Source organism: Zingiber officinale, chromosome 5B (genome assembly GCF_018446385.1).
Source record: "Zingiber officinale cultivar Zhangliang chromosome 5B, Zo_v1.1, whole genome shotgun sequence".
In the NCBI taxonomy this organism is placed as follows: domain Eukaryota; kingdom Viridiplantae; phylum Streptophyta; class Magnoliopsida; order Zingiberales; family Zingiberaceae; genus Zingiber; species Zingiber officinale.
Window position 1 is genome coordinate 121,337,088 of NC_055995.1, and position 17,489 is coordinate 121,354,576.

Here is a 17,489-nt window from a genome sequence, read left to right on the forward strand (position 1 = left end):
ATCAATCCCCGACAATCTCCAGCTAGCTCTTACTCCTTCTCGGTGGAGTACAACCTCTCACAAGGTTCTCTTCCTCTTACAAGATGAACTTAGGTTTAGGAGGAAGAGAGTAGGCTTGGAAGCTTTGGGCAATGACAATGAGTGATTCAACAATTATGAGTAACCTCCTTCAAGTCCTAAAGCTTCCTATAAATAAGAGAAGAGAGTTGATCAACATATCAACTCATCTCGGCACCAGTCGACTGGCAAAACCATCGGTCGACTGGTGCTACCGTTGGAGGTAGCCAACGACTACTTTGCAGCACCAACGGCTTGCCAACGGTCATTTACCAGTCGACTGCTAAAACATGCAGTCGACTGATCCATACTGACAGAATGAACAGAACCATTCTGTTCGCGCTCAGTCGACTGCGCGGTCGACTGTACCATTCGACTGCTAAAACATGCAGTCGACTGCTACAATACTGCTATAGTAACGCTACGGTGCTGCTACAGTAAAACCCTAAAATTAGGATTTTACTCCGAGTACAATTTCTCATGCACTCGTACCCTCACCCTTACGAATCATTTGACATTTCCTTTGCAGCTTTAACCTCTTGCCTTCAAGCCTACTTCCTTTGGCTTTCGTCCCTCGAATGCATTCAAGCTCGCGGCTCGTCCCTAATGTCATCCTTCACGTATGCCTCGAATTCGCTTCCCTCGGCCCTTGTCTGGCTGTTTCCTCTTAGACCCTCTGTAAGAAATGTGAGTAGGATCCTTAGACACTTTCGGCATCTTCTGTGGGCGGTTTGTTTCTCGGAAGCCGCATGCTTCTTAGCCTCCTTGAACAGCTCATACTCTCCTGCCATCATGGTTACGTTGATTCTGCCGAGCTCCTCCATCTTCACATTCCAGAATAGGTAAATGTGTTCCCACAGACGACGCCAAATTGATCATGTCCAAAATCTGAGTCAGACGAAGGCCGGACGAGTGGTCACTGGCATTGACGGAGGGGTGGCTGGGATGTCCTTCTTGAAAGCGCCTACCAACACAGACCCCCAAATGACGATGGATCACACGGATGCCTTGACGGGTGGTACTTGTGTTAAAGTGTATACTAAAAGCCTAACTTTTGTATAAATATTTATTTAGAAATAAGAATCACATTGTTCAAGTATCTACATTTATATATACTGAGTATAGTCGTTCAATTAATTTATATTGTAGATAACACGGTGTGTGGTGTCACACACAGAAGATCGTGTTATCAGTTCTTTATAAATTATAAACAATAGCTCACGACTAAGATGGAAAGGAACAAACCATTGGAATAGTCATAGTATAATTATGTATTAGTTTATCTTGACTAATAAATTACACTAGTACACTCTAAGTGTATTGAGCAGGGTCATTTAAGGAAAGTTCTTTTTATATTGACTTAATAAAAGAATAAGTTCTTAGTTATTATGGAAGTGTGTGCTCTTAATCTTAATATAATAACAAGCACATATATTTAGTATTCATTTCTTTAACTTATCAAAGGGTGAGATTTAGCTCGATAAATCAAAAGGTCCGATAAGTTGGGAAATGATATTACTTATAGTGTGTGTTGTTGATTATAGAAGGAAACTGTGTCTTAGTAATCTAGGTTGATAATGTCCCCAAGAGGAGCTCATAAGGATTGTCATGTTAAACCCTACAGGTGGACTTAGTCCGACATGACGATAAGGTTGAGTGGTACTACGCTTGGACTAAGATATTAATTAAAATGAGTTGTCAGTAACTCAATTAATTAGTGGACATTCGACATCTTAAACATAGGGAGACAAACACACTCATAATAAGAAGGAACCCAAAATGTAATTTGGGATTAGTGCGGTAGTTCCATAATAATTCTTTAGTGGTATGAATTGTTATTGATGAAATTAAGTCGGGTGTTCGGGGCGAACACGGGAAACTTAATTTCATCGAGAGACCAAAACCAATTCCTCCTCTTGGTCCCTATCGTAGCCTCTTGTATATAGAGAATTATACCCACCTATGTTAGGACCGATGATCGCGGCTAGAGAGGGGGGGTGTGAATAGACGCCCCAAATTCTTTGTTTCTTCCTACGATTAGGGTTAGCGCAGCGAAAATAACTAAATAGAAATGTAAAGGAAAAAGACAAACCTCAAACTCGATGGATGTAACGAGGTTCGGAGATGAAACTCCTACTCCTCGGCGTGTCCGTAAGGTGGACGAAGCCTATCAATCCGTCGGTGGATGAGTCCCCGGAAACCCGGCTAATAATCACTCCTTCTGGGTGGAGAAACCTCGCCACAATGTCTTGCAGCAGCAAGATAAACAGGAGTACAAGAATACAGCAAGAAACTAAGTACAATACAAAAATGTAATAACCCTAGCTTGCCTTCTTGTCGACTGGATGAAGCAGCAGCTTCAAACGACGCCTACAACAGCAGGAACCCAGCCGATGAAGCTCACACGAAGCTTCAAGCAGAAGCAAGCTCAGCAAAGCTCAAATCACAGCAGTGAAGAAGAACAGCAGCTCAGTTCAGAGGGGGAAGAAGAAGAGCGAAAGAGGTACCGCACTGTAGAAGCCCTCAGCCCTCTTATACTTGCATCCACCTGCGAAGAAGAAGCCAGAAGACAGAAGACCGTTGGCTCACAACGGATAGTTCTGGACCGATCAGGCTGAAACCTGATCGGTCCAGGGTACCTCTGATCGGTCCGATCAGAGCTTCCTCTGATCGGTCCAGGGACCGATCAGCATGCATTCCCTTCCTTCACTCCCGAACTTTTTGCCTTCTGATCGTTGTTTCCTGATCGGTCTGCAGACCGATCAGATAACACTCAGTAGGCTACTGTTTGATTATTGATCGGTCACCAGACCGATCCAGATACCCAGTGTATCACTGGATCGATCCACTGATCGATCCAGAGCTTGGTTTTTGCCTAAACCAAGTCTCAAACCTTCCAAACCAACATCCGGTCAACCTTGACCTGTTGGTACATCATGCTTAGCATCCGGTTACTCCCTTGACCTGCTAAGACTCCCCACCAAGTGTCCGGTCAAGCCCTTTGACCCACTTGGACTTTTCTCTTCGTGTCAAGTATCCGGTCACTCCCTTGACCTACTTGACATTCTCAACACCAGATGTCCGATCACCCTTGATCCATCTGGATTTTCCCTTGCCCGACTTCACTCACCAGGACTTTCACCTAGCTTCACTCACTAGTGTTTTCACCTGGCTTCACTCACCAGGATTTCCAATCTGCTCGGCTTCACTCACCGGGACTTTCCCACTGCCTGGTTTCACTCACAGGACTTTCCAACTGCCTGGCTTCACTCACCAGGACTTTTCCGTCTGCCTGGCTTCACTCACCAGGACTTTCCACATCCGGTCCAGAGAACGAGCTCCCGAGCCCTCTCTGACCACAGTCCGGAGAACGAGCTACCGAGCCCTCTCCGACTTCCCATGTGCCAAGCTTCCATACTTGGACTTCTCCGTGCCAAGTCTCCATACTTGGACTTTTCCCGTGCCAAGCTCCCTGCTTGGACTTTTCACCATGCCAAACTCCCTGCTTGGACTTTTCCCGTGCCAAGCTCCCTGCTTGGACTTTTCCGAGTCAGGTCAACTCACCTCGGGTCAACCAGGTCAACCTTGACCACGGGTTGCACCCACAATCTCCCAAGCTTGTTCTCGTCAAACATCAAAATACAACTCGAGTCAAGTCAACTCGAGTCTGGTCAACCAGGTCAACCTTGACCTAAGGTTGCACCAACAATCTCCCATCATGTTCTCGTCAAACATCAAAATACAACTCAAGTCAGGTCGAGTCGGGTCAACCAGGTCAACCTTGACCTAAGGTTGCACCAACAACCTATACCCACCTTCTTACCCACTCTTTGGTGGCCGACCAAGCTAGCTTGGAACCCAAGCTAGGGCCGGACAAGACCCAAGGATTGAGCCAAGATTAGTGGTCGGCCCTAGCTTGGAGTCCAAGCTAGGTGTGGCCGGCCACATATAATATAAAAGAGATTTTATTTTAATTTTTTCTTATGTGGATAATATGATTTTAAAAGAGAGTTTAAAATTTAAATCTTTCCTTTTATAGCTTTCTACAAAAGATTAAGAAAAGATTTGAAATCTTTCCTTATTTGTAGATTGAAAGGTGGATTTTAATTTTAAGAAAACTTTCCTTTTTATAAGCATGTTCATGATTTAAAAGAGTGTTTAAAAATTAAATATTGCTTTTTATAAGTTTCTACAAAAAATTAAGAAAAGATTTGATATCTTTCCTTATTTGTAGATTGAAAGGAGATTTTAATTTTTAGAGATAAACTTTCTTTTTTGGAAATCATCAACATGTTTAAAAGAAATATTTTAATTTATAAATTTTTTTTATAACTCACCATGAAGGGAAAAATTATTAGAGAAATTTTTTATAAATTTCCAGAAACAAATTAGGAAGTTTTAATTCTTGTGAATAAAAAATTCCTTGATGGAGAATTGGATGTGGCCGACCATTTTTAATAAGAAAAAATATAATTGATTTTTATCAATTAATTTTTTCTTTTTCATGGCAAAGAAAATAAGAAAGTTTTATTAAATTTTCCTTATTTGCCAAGACCAAGGATTATAAAAGAGGGGGTAGGGGTGTATTCATGATTGAACAACTCTATTCTATATTTCCTCCCTCTCTTCCTTAGTGGTGGCTGGCCCTAGAGCCTCTTCTCCTTCTCTTCTCTTCCTCCTTTGTGGCCAGCGGCATCAACACAAGAGGAGTCCATGGTGGCCGATTCTAGCTAGGAGAAGAAGGAGAGAAAGGAGTCTTTGTTTCTAGCATCCCTTGGAGCTTGGTGGTGGTGGTCGAACCTCACATCTCTTGGAGTTTTTGTGGTGGACGAAACTTGCTTGGAGAAGAAGGATTTGGGTGGTTCTCATCTCGGAAGATCATTGCCCACACAATGTCCGAGATTAGAATAGGAATACGGTAGAAGATCAAGAGGTTATTTGCTTATAAAGAAAGATATAACTAGTAATTGTTTTCCGCATCATACTAGTTTTCTTTGTATAGTTATTTTTGGAAATACCAAACACAAGAGGCATATGATTCTAGAGTTTCGAATTTGTAATTCGAGTTTGTGTTTTTTTTTTTGTTTTTTCGATCTTGTGATTCAATTGTTCTTTTTGGTTAAACCTAATGTTATTTTAGGAAATTAAATATTAGCTTTCCTTAAAAGGCTTTGTCTAGGAAGTGGTGGTTGCTCCCATATCCAAGAAGGCCTAGTACCTCTTCATGTTTAACCTGGAAGCCAATTTTAGAAATTAATATTTAATTGAATTTATAACATGGGTGGATTTGGATCAATAGTGTTAAGTTCCGCTTGCGATCCAAGTCTAAACCATTAAGAACAGATAAGTTAAATTTGGAATCAATAATGTTAAGTTCCGTTTGTGATTCCTAATTTAATTTCTAAAGAACACAATAGGTTGTTTAGGAAAGGTTCGACACTTGTACAAAATTTTTGTACAGTGGAACCGGTATGATCTTCCTAGGACCAACCAACAATTGGTATCAGATCTAGGGTTTGTCTCTGTGTGTTTTGGATTTCAAATAGATTATGCACATGTCATACATAACTTAGGCAGGATAATAGTAGGATGTGCTAACTTTGTGGTTGCTGGCTCCAACTATTATGGCATATAGATATTGTGTGTGATTGGACCCTTGGACATGTCAAGGGCATTATTTTGTGTGTGCATGATTGTATATATCAAATACAGCAGGAGCTGTATTAGTTTTAGAATTTTGCTTTTTTGTTCGATCTAGTATACATGTACATTCCTTTGTGGAATATAGGATCGATATATGTAAAATTCTATATTTGTCGCGGATCGTATCCTTGCGAGGCGTGGTGCTATTGGAGGACTAGAGGCGCAGCGGAATAAGAAGAAAGATAGATGCGACGACTGGACCCGATTGCGGTGGCTAAAGATGGCAGCAGCTTGGTGTTGAACCCCGTGGGTGTTTTGATGTGATCAACCAAGTTGGTTAGGTCCTGCTTTATGTTTAACCCCTGTGTCTGAGTGTGCAGGAGCTTAGGAGCGCAGGAAGTCGAGTGGAAGATGTAGCTAGCGAGAAGGACGGCACGGGAAGGGAGCCGACGGGTTCGGTGCGTCCGAAGGACGAGAGAGCTGTGGAAGAGTACACCAGTGGGCGAGAAGAACGTGTGTGGCGTTTGAGGGACGTTAAGCCGGAAGGAAGGCTGCTCGAGGAGAAGGCCGAAAATTAGGTTCGGGTGAGCCCCATTTCAGTTGGCCGGAATCACCCAAAAGAACGGGACTTCGAAAGACGAAGCAAAGAAGCAAGCAAGCTGGAAAAAGCTGCCAGCCAGCTTGGAGGTGCCTCTAGCTTGAAGGCGCCTTCAATGCCTGTTGGAGGCGCCTCGGACCTAGCAGAAGTGAACGTTGGGCTTTTGGATAAAGTTTTATCCACTCTCTCGATGGAGGCACCTTAGACCCCTATTGGAGGCGCCTTGGACATCCGAGATAGGATTTCCAGAGACTATATAAAGGCCTCTGGAACTAGGAATTAGACATCAACTGTTCTATCAACTCTGTAATCAATTCCTAGCAATAGTTCTGAACTGTAAGAGTGTAAAAGGCTTCTCCGCTTTCAGAGAAGGAGATTTTTCTACTGCGCGCTTTTCATCGCCCTGGATTAACAACCTTCTTGATTGTAACGAGATTAACTCCCGAGTCTCTAGCTTTATTGTTTTAGTTTTATTATTATTGCTATTGCACTTTCGAGTTGAAAGATCCGAGGAGGGTAGTTTTAATTTGTGCAGGCAATTCACCCCCTCTTGCCGGCCTCCGCTGCATCAACAAGTGGTATCAAAGCAAGACCGCCTCAGAAGGACTAACCGTCGACTGAAGCACAACGATCAAGACGATGGCCGGAGCGAATATTCATCCCCCGAAGTTCGACGGAGACTAAACGACGTGGAAACGCCGGATGGAGGTATTTTTCAAGTCAGAATTTGACATTTGCTTAATTATGAAATATGGCTATGCAGCTCCAAAAGATAAAGAAGAAAACACGTGGAGCAAGAAGGAGCAAGCCGATTTTGTCGCCAACGGAAAGGCAAAATTCCACCTACTTAGCGTGCTGCCACCACTAGAGGTAAGTCGAATCGGAAGCTACGACTCCGCGAAAGACCTCTGGGAAAAATTCCTGGAGCTTCACGAAGGTACCTCGGAAGCTAAGCTAGCGAGGCGCGACATCCTCCGGACCCAGTTAACGAACCTTCAGATGAACAACGGCGAGAAGGTAGCGCAACTCCAAGCAAGAATCAAGGAGTTAATAACTCAACTAACCAACCTTGGAGAAGAAGTAACGAACTGGGACTCAATCCGATACACGCTCAACGCCTTCCCCAGAACTCCAGAGTGGGTCTCCTTAGTAGATGTGTATTACATCTCTAAGGACTTCGAGGTAAGTACTTTAGAAAATTTATTTTCTACTTTTGAACTTCACGAATCTCGAGTTGCAGAGCCCAATGGAGTAGAGAAGACTAGTCAGAACATTGCCTTAAAGGCAAAAACGCTTCTGACTCTGACGCATCGATTGACGAAAATGAAGCTGCGTTAATGGTAAGACGCTTTAATAAGTTTTTAAAATCTAACAAATTTAGATCGCAGTCGAGGAAACGTCATCAAAAGACAACAGTACGTTGCTACAATTGCAACGAAGAAGGGCACATCAAGGATGACTGTCCGAAATTGAAGAGCAAACAAAAAGAGAAGGAAAAGGTAAAGTACAAGAAGCCAGAATCCTCCAAATACAAAAACCTGAAAGCGACATGGTCAGACTCATTCTCCGAATCAGACCTCGAAGAATTCTCGGGGTTAGCGCTAATGGCCAACCATCTCCTCGAAGACGACTCAAGCTCAGAGATGAGCATAAATGAAGGGGGAGGAACCTCAGAAGAAGAAAGTAGCGATGAAGGGGGAGCATCACCAAATCAGGTAAGTAAGGTACATGCTCTAACCCCTACTCAGTCGTTTAAATTTATCAAGTCTCTTTCTAAAGACTTATTCAAATTGGAAAAAGAAAATGCTGAATTGAAATTGAACCTAGCAAAAGCATGTCAACTAGAAATGTATGATCAGCTAAAATTAGAAAATGAAAAATTAAAAATTGAAGTTGAAAAATTAAAAAATAATGCATGTTTAAATAAATTTCCAAAATCAAAAATTAGAATTTATGGAAAAATTGAATTGGTACATTAGAAACCATCAGGGTCAACTTAGAAGAGTGCCCAAGAACTATGTACCCCCTAAATTTTTGAATAATCCTGTAGGAAGAAAGCTCTATTGGGTTCCGAAATCTGTGCTAAATTAATTTATTTAATTAAGGCTTTCAAGAGAGAAAATTAAACAAAAAATATTTTTATGAAGCTTTGTCTAAGGAAGTGGTTGTTGCTCCAATAACCAAGAAGGCCTAGTACCTCGCCATGACCTGGAAGCTGAAATATTGAAATAAAATGTTTAATTAACTTTCTGAAAAAGCATTAAACTAGAATTAAATAATGCTTTGAAAGTTTTTTTTAACATTTTTGAAAATTTTAAAAATTTAGTTTACTTAGAATTTTTTTAAATTCTAAAAATTAATTTTGAAATTTCATTTTGTTTAGAAAATTTTGAAAAATTCATCCTACTCAAAATTCTTCTAACTTAAAAATCTACTAAATATTTTTAAATATCATACTCTTATCCCGTTTTGCTGTGATCAAAGGGGGAGAGATTAGTACAAGTCTAGGGGGAGATAATTTTTTCAAATTTTTTTTTTCTCTTAAAATTTTATTTAGATGCAATTTTACTTATTGCAAATTTATGCTTAAAATGTTAGTTTAGTAATTCTCTTTAAAATTACTATCTGTCTATTTTTTTTCCCTAACTTGAACTTGGGTTGATGCACATCAAAAAGGGGGAGATTGTTGAACCCCGTGGGTGTTTTGATGTTATCAACCAAGTTGGTTAGGTTCTGCTTTGTGTTTGACCCCTGTGTCTGAGTGTGCAGAAGCATAGGAGCGCAGGAAGTCAAGCGGAAGACGTAGGTAGCGAGAAGGACGGCACGGGAAGGGAGTCGACGGGCTCGGTGCGTCCGAAGGATGAAAGAGCTGCGGAAGAGTACACCGGTGGGCTAGAAGAACGTGCACGGCGTTCAAGGGGCGTTAAGCCAGGAGGAAGGTTGCTCGAGGAGAAGGCCGAAAATTAGGTTCGGGTGAGCCCTATTTCGGTTGGCCGGAATCACCCAAAAGAACGGGACTTCGAAAGACTAAGTAAAGAAGCAACACTACTAGAAAAAATAATTTTTGAGACACAACAAAATGTCTTAAATTATAAATTTGATGTCTCAAAATGTTTTTGAGACGGCTATGAGACAGTAATGTAGTCGTCTCCAATACAAGCGTCTCAAAAAAATATTGAGACAGTTGTACCGTCCCAAATGTTATTTAAGACGGTGATGAGACGGTTGTTCAATTGTCTCAAAAATATTTAAGACAGTTATTTTTTGTCTCAAATGTTATGTCTTATCTTGTGAAAAATAACTAAAGACACTAAATTAAGACGATAATGTGTCATCTCAAAAAGAAGTGAAGACAGTAAATTGTTGTCTCTAATATTTTAATTTGTTAGATGCATCATTTATAACAAAAATTAATAATCTTAAAAGAACATTTACTATACAAATTAATCTAGATCCGATCCGATTTATTGAATTATCATTTCAAAACAAAAGGAAAAACTCTCTCTTCATAAATTAAAAGTGATATAAATAAACAAAATTCTAATATTTTTTAACTTACAAGTTAATACATAGGTTTCATGTCAACATTCATCCAATAATAAAAATATCTACATATCCATCATTAATTTGATAAGAAAAAAACTACTATTCTCATGAAAGTTACAGAAGAAAAAACATAAAGAACAACTCCTCGTCATCTGGAGATAACTTCTATAATCCTTTTTCATCATAATCCTGAACACTAAAAAAATTCTTATTAGAGATAAAGATGATTTAGAATACATATTATTCAGAAAAATCAATAAACAAAATTGTTCAATAAGAAATCTCATCATCTAACATATAATCCTCTTTCTTGCAACTATATATATATATACACAACACAAATAGCCCCAAGTTAAACAAACTTCTTCATCTCGTAATAAGAAATGATGGTTCATGTGTTTATCAATATCTTTGTGTCTTTCAAGTTGTTGCACCTGTAAAATAAATTTATTTACAACATAAAAATATGTACACTATATAGCCAAAATTGTTAATAAAACCAAAAAAACCTTGTGAAAACAACTACTAATGTACCTGTTGGTTACCCAATCTTTATACATGTAAAATAGTATTATCTACAATCTAAATAAAAAAATAGTGTACGTATATCAAGAGCTTCCTCACCTTCGGCAAGGTCTTCAAACTTTTGGGACCTGACGAAGGCAAATAACATAATCGAGCCTTCAATTAGCAGCCACTTTATGACCAACTTGCACAAATAGGGTCTTAAAGGTCTACTACTTACACTAATCGATAGAAGAGGTCACCTAATCAATGCTTGATGATGTTATAAGTGATCTTTTGACCATCAGAACCTGCTCCTCTCTCGACGGCCTAGTAAAAAAATAACAAAATATACAACAACTGTAAATCTTGATCCACGAGATTTAAAACGGGAAGTAGTCTGGAAGTCTTGGACTACTAGTTGAAAAGTGAAACAAGAGACCAATATATGATTGTAATAGAAAATCTTGCGATAATTCAAATTATCTTGTGAGTTGTGGTTTGATAAAAAAAAACTTCATAAATTTAGATGAGCGAACTACTATTAATTTTAGCTTAGCTCAAGTATTTTGGACTAGTAGTTAGATATGATAGCTGGTCAGTTCTTTCATGTAAATGGTAAAATATATCATAAGCTGAATTAACTATCCCACAAATGCATGTGAGCCTATTAATGATAGGTCAGAGGAGGGTGAGAAGTGATAGTCAAAACAAAGAGCTTGGGCAAGGTGGCTTCTAACATATTTCTGGTAGGAATAAAACCTAGAACCTAGAACACACAAAAACTAGAAAGGTGGGACTGGTCCATTGGTGTGACTTGAGTTAAATGGATTATGTATGTATGTATGTATTCTCTAAAATGACACGTATTTTGGTGGAATTGGTTCATTTCTATATAAGAACTTTCTAGTTATAAGTGTGCTTGGGATGGTACAATTTCAGAATGGGTGATCTCATAGGAAGCTCATCAACTTGGAGTCACATTCCATGTGGTGCAATTTTAGGATGAGTGATCTCTTGGGAGGCTTCTAACCTATATGCCATATTCCATCACAGGATAAAATTGTTAATGATGTAATAAAATGTTGATTAAACTTGACAATACTTCAATGTTGTTAGCACATGAAGTTACATGTCAGTCTGATAATGAAAGGGCACTATTATACTCGGAGGTCAACTGACTAATGTTGGGGTCACAATTGAGCATCAAATCAGAGCAACAAGGATAAGCTAATAATCAAAACAATAGATCATAAATTACTACAAATTAGTAGAATAAAGCAGATGAGTACCTGATTCGCCAAAGTGTTGAAGTGAATAATGTTACGCATCATCCAAACTAATTTGTAGAATGGGCAGAACTTGTCATATCTATTGCAGAAGTTGTTGATTGGTACTTGACGAGACAAAAACAATTATGGTAAAGTTATGCCAATGACTGATTGTGTCAAATACAACTTATGGAGTAAATGTTAGAGTGTATACTGAAAGCCTAAGTTTTTATAAATATTTATTTTGAATAAAGAATCACATTTGGTCAAATTATCTACATTTGTTTGTAGTTGTTCAATTAATTTATATTGTAGATAACATAGTATGTGGTGTCACATACAGAAGATGATGTTATCAGTACCTTATAAATTATAAACAGTAGCTCACGACCATGATGGAAAGGAACAAACCATTGGAAGGTCGTAGTGTAATTAGGTGTTAGTTTATCTTAACTATATAATTACACTGGTACACTAAGAGTGTATTGAGTAGGACCATTAGAGGTCGTTTCTTTTATACTGACTTTATAAAGGAACAAAGACCTCAGTTATTATGGAAGTGTGTGCTCTTAATCCTAATATAATAACAAGCATATATATTTGATATTTATTTCTTTAATTTATCAAAGGGTAAAATTTAGTTCGATGAATCAATAAGCCCGATAAGTTGGGAAATGATATCACTTATAGTCTGTGTTATTGATTATAAAAGGAAACTGTGTCCTAATAATCTAGGTTGATAATGTCCCCAAGATGAGCTCATAAAGATTGTCATGTTAAACCCTGCAGGTGTACTTAGTCCGACATGACGATAAGGTTGAGTGGTACTATTCTTGGATTAAGATATTGATTAAATGAGTTGTCAGTAACTCACTTAATTAGTGAACATTCGACATCTTAAACACAGGGAGACTAACACACTCATAATAAGAAGAAGCCCAAAAATGTAATTTGGGATTGAAGCGGTAGTTCAATAATAGTTCTCTATTGGAATGAATTATTATTGATAAAATTAAGTTGTGTGTTCGGGGCGAACACGAGATGCTTAATTTTATCAGGAGACCAAAACAATTCCTCCTCTCGGTCCCTATCGTAGCCTCTTATTTATAGAGTACTATACCCACCTTCTATACCCACCTAAAGGGGGTCGGCCAAGCTAGCTTGGGAATCAAGCTAGGGTCGGCCTAAGCTTGGTTTATGGGTGGCCGGCCCTAGCTTGAACCCAAGCTAGAGGGGCCGGCCATAATAAAATTAAAAAGATTTTTAATTTTAATTTTTATTATGTGGAAGATATAATTTATTACAGAGAATTAAAATTAAAATATCTCTCTTTAAAGGATCTACAAAAGATTAAAAGAAAGAGATTAGATCTCTTTCCTTATTTGTAGATTGGAAAGATATTTTATTTTTTCTCTTTGAAAATTATTCACGTGTTGAAAATTAAAATTATAGAAATTTCTTTTTATCAACCATGAAGGGATTTTAAAGGGAAATTTTATTTTTTAAAATTTCCAAAGACAAATAAGGAAGTTTTTATTGTTGATTGAAACTCTCTTAATTTGTCTATTTGAGGTGGTCGGCCATGATTAATTGATTAAGAAATTTTATTTAATTTTTATTAATTAATTATTGTCAAGGAAAGTTAAGGAAATTTTATTATAAATAAATTTCCTTATTTGCCAAAGCCAAGAAATATAAAAGAAGGGGTAGGGGTGTCTTCATGGGTGACAACTTCTATTGTTCTCTTCCTTTTTCCTTGGTGTTGTGGCCGGCCATCATCTCTTTCTCTCTTCCTCTTTTTGGTGGTCGAATTCTTCATCTCCCTTGGAGCTCTTGAGGTGGCCGGATACTACTTGGAGAAGAAGAAGAAGAAGAAGAATGAGAGAAAGCTTGCATCCCTTGGAGCTTGGTTGGTGGTTTTCTTCATCCTTGGTGAAGCTCTTGTTTTGGCCGAACCTAGCAAGGAGGAGAAGAAGGTGTGTTGGTGATTTCTCATCTCGGAAGATCGTTGCCCACACAACGTCCGAGGTTAGAAGAGGAATACGGTAGAAGATCAAGAGGTCTTTCTAAAAGGTATAACTAGTAATTTTTCCTTTCCGCATCATACTAGTTATTTTTGGAAATAAATATCAAATACAAGAGACTTACGATTCTAGTATTTCGAATATGTTTTTCGATGTTGTGTTCTTTTGTTTTTACTTTTCCTTGTGATTTGATTGTTCCTTTTGGTTAACCTAAAGTTATTTTAGGAAATTAAATATTAGCTTTCCTTAAAAGGTTTTGTCTAGTCGGTGGTGGTTGCTCCCATATCCAAGAAGGTCATGTGCCTCGCCACGTCAGTACTGGGAACCAATTATGGAAATTAATATTTAATGGAATTAATAACTTAGGTGATTTGGATCGAACGTGTTAAGTTCCGCAGGAGATCCAAGTCTAAACCTAAAAGAACAAATAAATTAAGTTTTGGATCAAACGTGTTAAGTTCCGCAGGCGATCCAAAATTTAATTTAAAAGAACACATGGTAGCTAGGAAAAGGTTCAGACCTTTGTACAAAATTTTTGTACAATGGAACCTCTAGATTTTCCGAATAGCAACCAACAGTAAATGCATTCTGGGCAAGATAATCTTCACACAGAAGATTAGCAGTCTCCAAGGTAATCTTATCTGTTTCTGCAAATGCATCTTTACCAACTAGCTGCAGTACCAGAGACAAAAATCAAAACAAATTTTTATGTAGTTTGGCCTTTCATAACTAGATAAAGAAACTCCAAAAATCAAAATTTCCAAAACTATGTTAGAGGTTCCAAAAATGCATCATTTTTAGACATTAAAATACCATGTAAATTGATTTGTTGTTTCATCTCTAAACATTATTCCAAGTCCAATATCCTATATCAAAATCCAGAAGAAAAAAAAGCTGTCGGAGGCATAATTTGAGGTTAGAGGCATATATCCTATATAAACATAGAGTCAGGATTACCTCTGGATGAATCGGCGCTCCGGCGTGGCCTGATCGGGCAACTCACGGGGTGGGCATGACAAGGCGAGAAGAAGAAGAAGAAGAAGAAGAAGAAGGCAGTGGAAGCGGTGGTAGCGGCGGGCAGGCACAACAGGACGAGAAGAAGAAGAAGAGAAGGCAGCAACGGCGGCGGAGGAAACTGCGGTGGAAGCGGCGGCGGTAGCGACGGGAGGGCACGACAAGGTGAGAAGAAGAAGAAGAAGACGAAGGTGGTGGTAGCAGCGGCGGTAGAAACTACGACAACGACGATGGCATTTAGGTTTCGACGCGTGAGAATAGAAATTTAGGACTTAGTTTTAGTTTGATAAAATAATTTATTTTCTAAAATATAATTATTAAAAAATATAATATAATATAATAAAAATTCATTTTAAATTTTTAAAAAATCTAAAAAAAATCTATATAATCATATAAATTTATTTTCATATTAACTATTAATTATATTATTATTATTTTCTTAAATAAATTTAATTAGATTAAATTTTAATTAATTTTAATTAATATCATCATCCTCTCTCTATATATATAATAAATTTATTATTTATTCTTATTATTATAGTAGTATTTTAGACATATCCATAAAAGGTTAGTATGTCATTAAATATTTAATATAATTTATTCTCATAATTCTTAAATTATCAATGTTTAATCACAAATTATAATTAAAAATTTTAATTAAGGTAAATTTGTAAATGTTTTTTTCTAATGTTATTATTGTGTGTGTACATCCACATCGCGATCGTTCTATGAAATGATATAAAATTAGAATAGCAGAGTCTGTGACAGTTATCGCAACCGTTCCAATGAATCATATTCAAGATAAATTGAGACAAATATTTTTTACCGTCTTATTTGAATGTCTTATCTAATTATATTTTTAATCGTCTTTATTAAGTGTCTTATTAATTGAATTTGAGACAAATCTTAAATACTGTCTTAAATTTAATGTCTCAATATAAAATTTTGAGACATCTATTATTACTGTCTTAATTACTTAGTATTTGAGACAAATTTTGTCACTGCCTTAAACTTTTTGTCTCAAAAGCCTAGTTTTCTAGTAGTGCAAGCAAGTTGGAAAAAGTTGCCAGCCAGCTTGGAGGCGCCTCCAAGCCTCTTGGAGGCGCCTCCAGCTTGAAGGCGCCTTCAATGCCTGTTGGAGGCGCCTCGGACCTAGTAGAAGTGAACGTTGGGCTTTTGGATAAAGTTTTATCCACTCTCTCTATGGAGGCGCCTTGGACCCCTATTGGAGGCGCCTCGGACATCCGAGATAGGATTTCCAGAGGCTATATAAAGGCCTCTGGAACTAGGAATTAGACATCAACTATTCCATCAACTCTGTAATCAATTCCTAGCAATAGTTCTGAACTGTAAGAGTGTAAAAGGCTACTCCACCTTCAGAAAAGGAGATTTTCTACTGCGCGCTTTTCATCGCCCTGGATTAACAACCTTCTTGGTTGTAACCAGGTTAACTCCCGAGTCTCTAGCTTTATTGTTTTAGTTTTATTATTATTGCTATTGTACTTTCGAGTTGAAAGATCCGAGGAGGGTAGTTTTAATTTGTGCAGGCAATTCACCCCCCTCCCCCTTGTCGGCCTCCGCTGCACCAACACTAGGGTTGGCAGCACACAGAGGGCAGTGATGGAAGAAGCCATAATAGTTGGAAAATTAATTTTCATATTTATTGCTTATATGTACTGTGATGTGTGTGCATGTGATGTATGCTTGCATAGTTAAAATTCCTCACCTTAAATAACTAAGTGGGAGAGGGATTAATATATAAATCTCATGGTCTCCATTACTAGTTTGTAAGTGATGCAACAAGCTTGCATGTTGGCTCTGAGTGCCTCCCTCCACAACGGATAAGTTTGTTTGCGGATTGCTAGATCAAACTTCCTTTATAGATGGTTATAGGAAATTATTTAAGAGCGTGTGATCTTCTTCAACTGAAGGGGCACAATCTTATTTAATGGACTAAGTATCAAGTAATGGTATACACTTAGATACATTCAATAGTATCCTCCCCAATGGAGTCACTGTTATTACTTGTGTGACCAAAGGGAAACCAACTATTAATTTGTCATAAAACTAGGTTGACAAGATAATAAAATTAATGGGTAAACACCCCTTTTACAAATGTTTGATTTTGTATATGTCCACACTAACGTGGCATACAAAATTCAAGTTAGGTTTGAGGTAATTTAATTTGTCATAAAGTTAGGTTGACAAGATAGTTAATGGGTAAATCCCTCCTCTTACAAATGTTGATTTTGTATACGTCCACACTAACGTGGCATGCAAAATTCACGGTGTTTTGAGGTGTTGGTAAATTTAAATGGTATTATTTGAGGAATCAATATTATTTTAAATTTAGAGTCTTGACCAAATATTTGATCAAAGACAGATCAACTGTTAATTTTATTTGTCATAGGTTGACAAGATAATAAAATTAATGGATAAAATCTCTTTTTAGAATTTGTATACGTCCACACTGACGTGGCATACAAAATTCACGGGGATTTTGAGCTGTTGGTCTTGACTAAATATTTTTGTGATTCTTAGAATTTCAAATGTTAGTCAATCCCCTAGCTGTTATACTATAGAATAGACTTAGTAGTCCCAATTATAATGATTGAAAAATTTAGACATTAAGGTAGACTGTCCTCTCAGACTAAGAACAATATAGGTGTATTTTATTCATTAGTTGTTGAAACATGTTTAGTGGTGTTATCTACCGGTATCTGGTGTGTAGATACAAGAACCACTGATTATGTTTGCAATTCACTGCAGGGGTTCCAGGAAACCCTACAACTATATAAATCACCGTCTATAGCAGTTGTTGCAGTGAGAGAT

At 37.8% G+C, this 17,489-nt stretch overlaps 1 long non-coding RNA gene across 2 annotated transcripts; it reads right to left on the minus strand.

Moving 5' to 3' along the window:
• Positions 1-10,229: 10,229 nt before the first annotated feature.
• LOC121985677 lies at positions 10,230-11,814 on the minus strand. Of its 2 annotated transcripts, none has more exons than XR_006113241.1 (4): positions 11,641-11,814; positions 10,590-10,678; positions 10,469-10,497; positions 10,230-10,278 (listed from the first exon to the last, which is right to left on the minus strand). It is a non-coding gene; the product is annotated as an uncharacterized LOC121985677 (long non-coding RNA). The 2 variants fall into 2 exon arrangements; XR_006113240.1 differs by having other exon boundaries at positions 10,232-10,278; positions 10,469-10,487.
• Between the last annotated feature and the right edge of the window lie 5,675 nt (positions 11,815-17,489).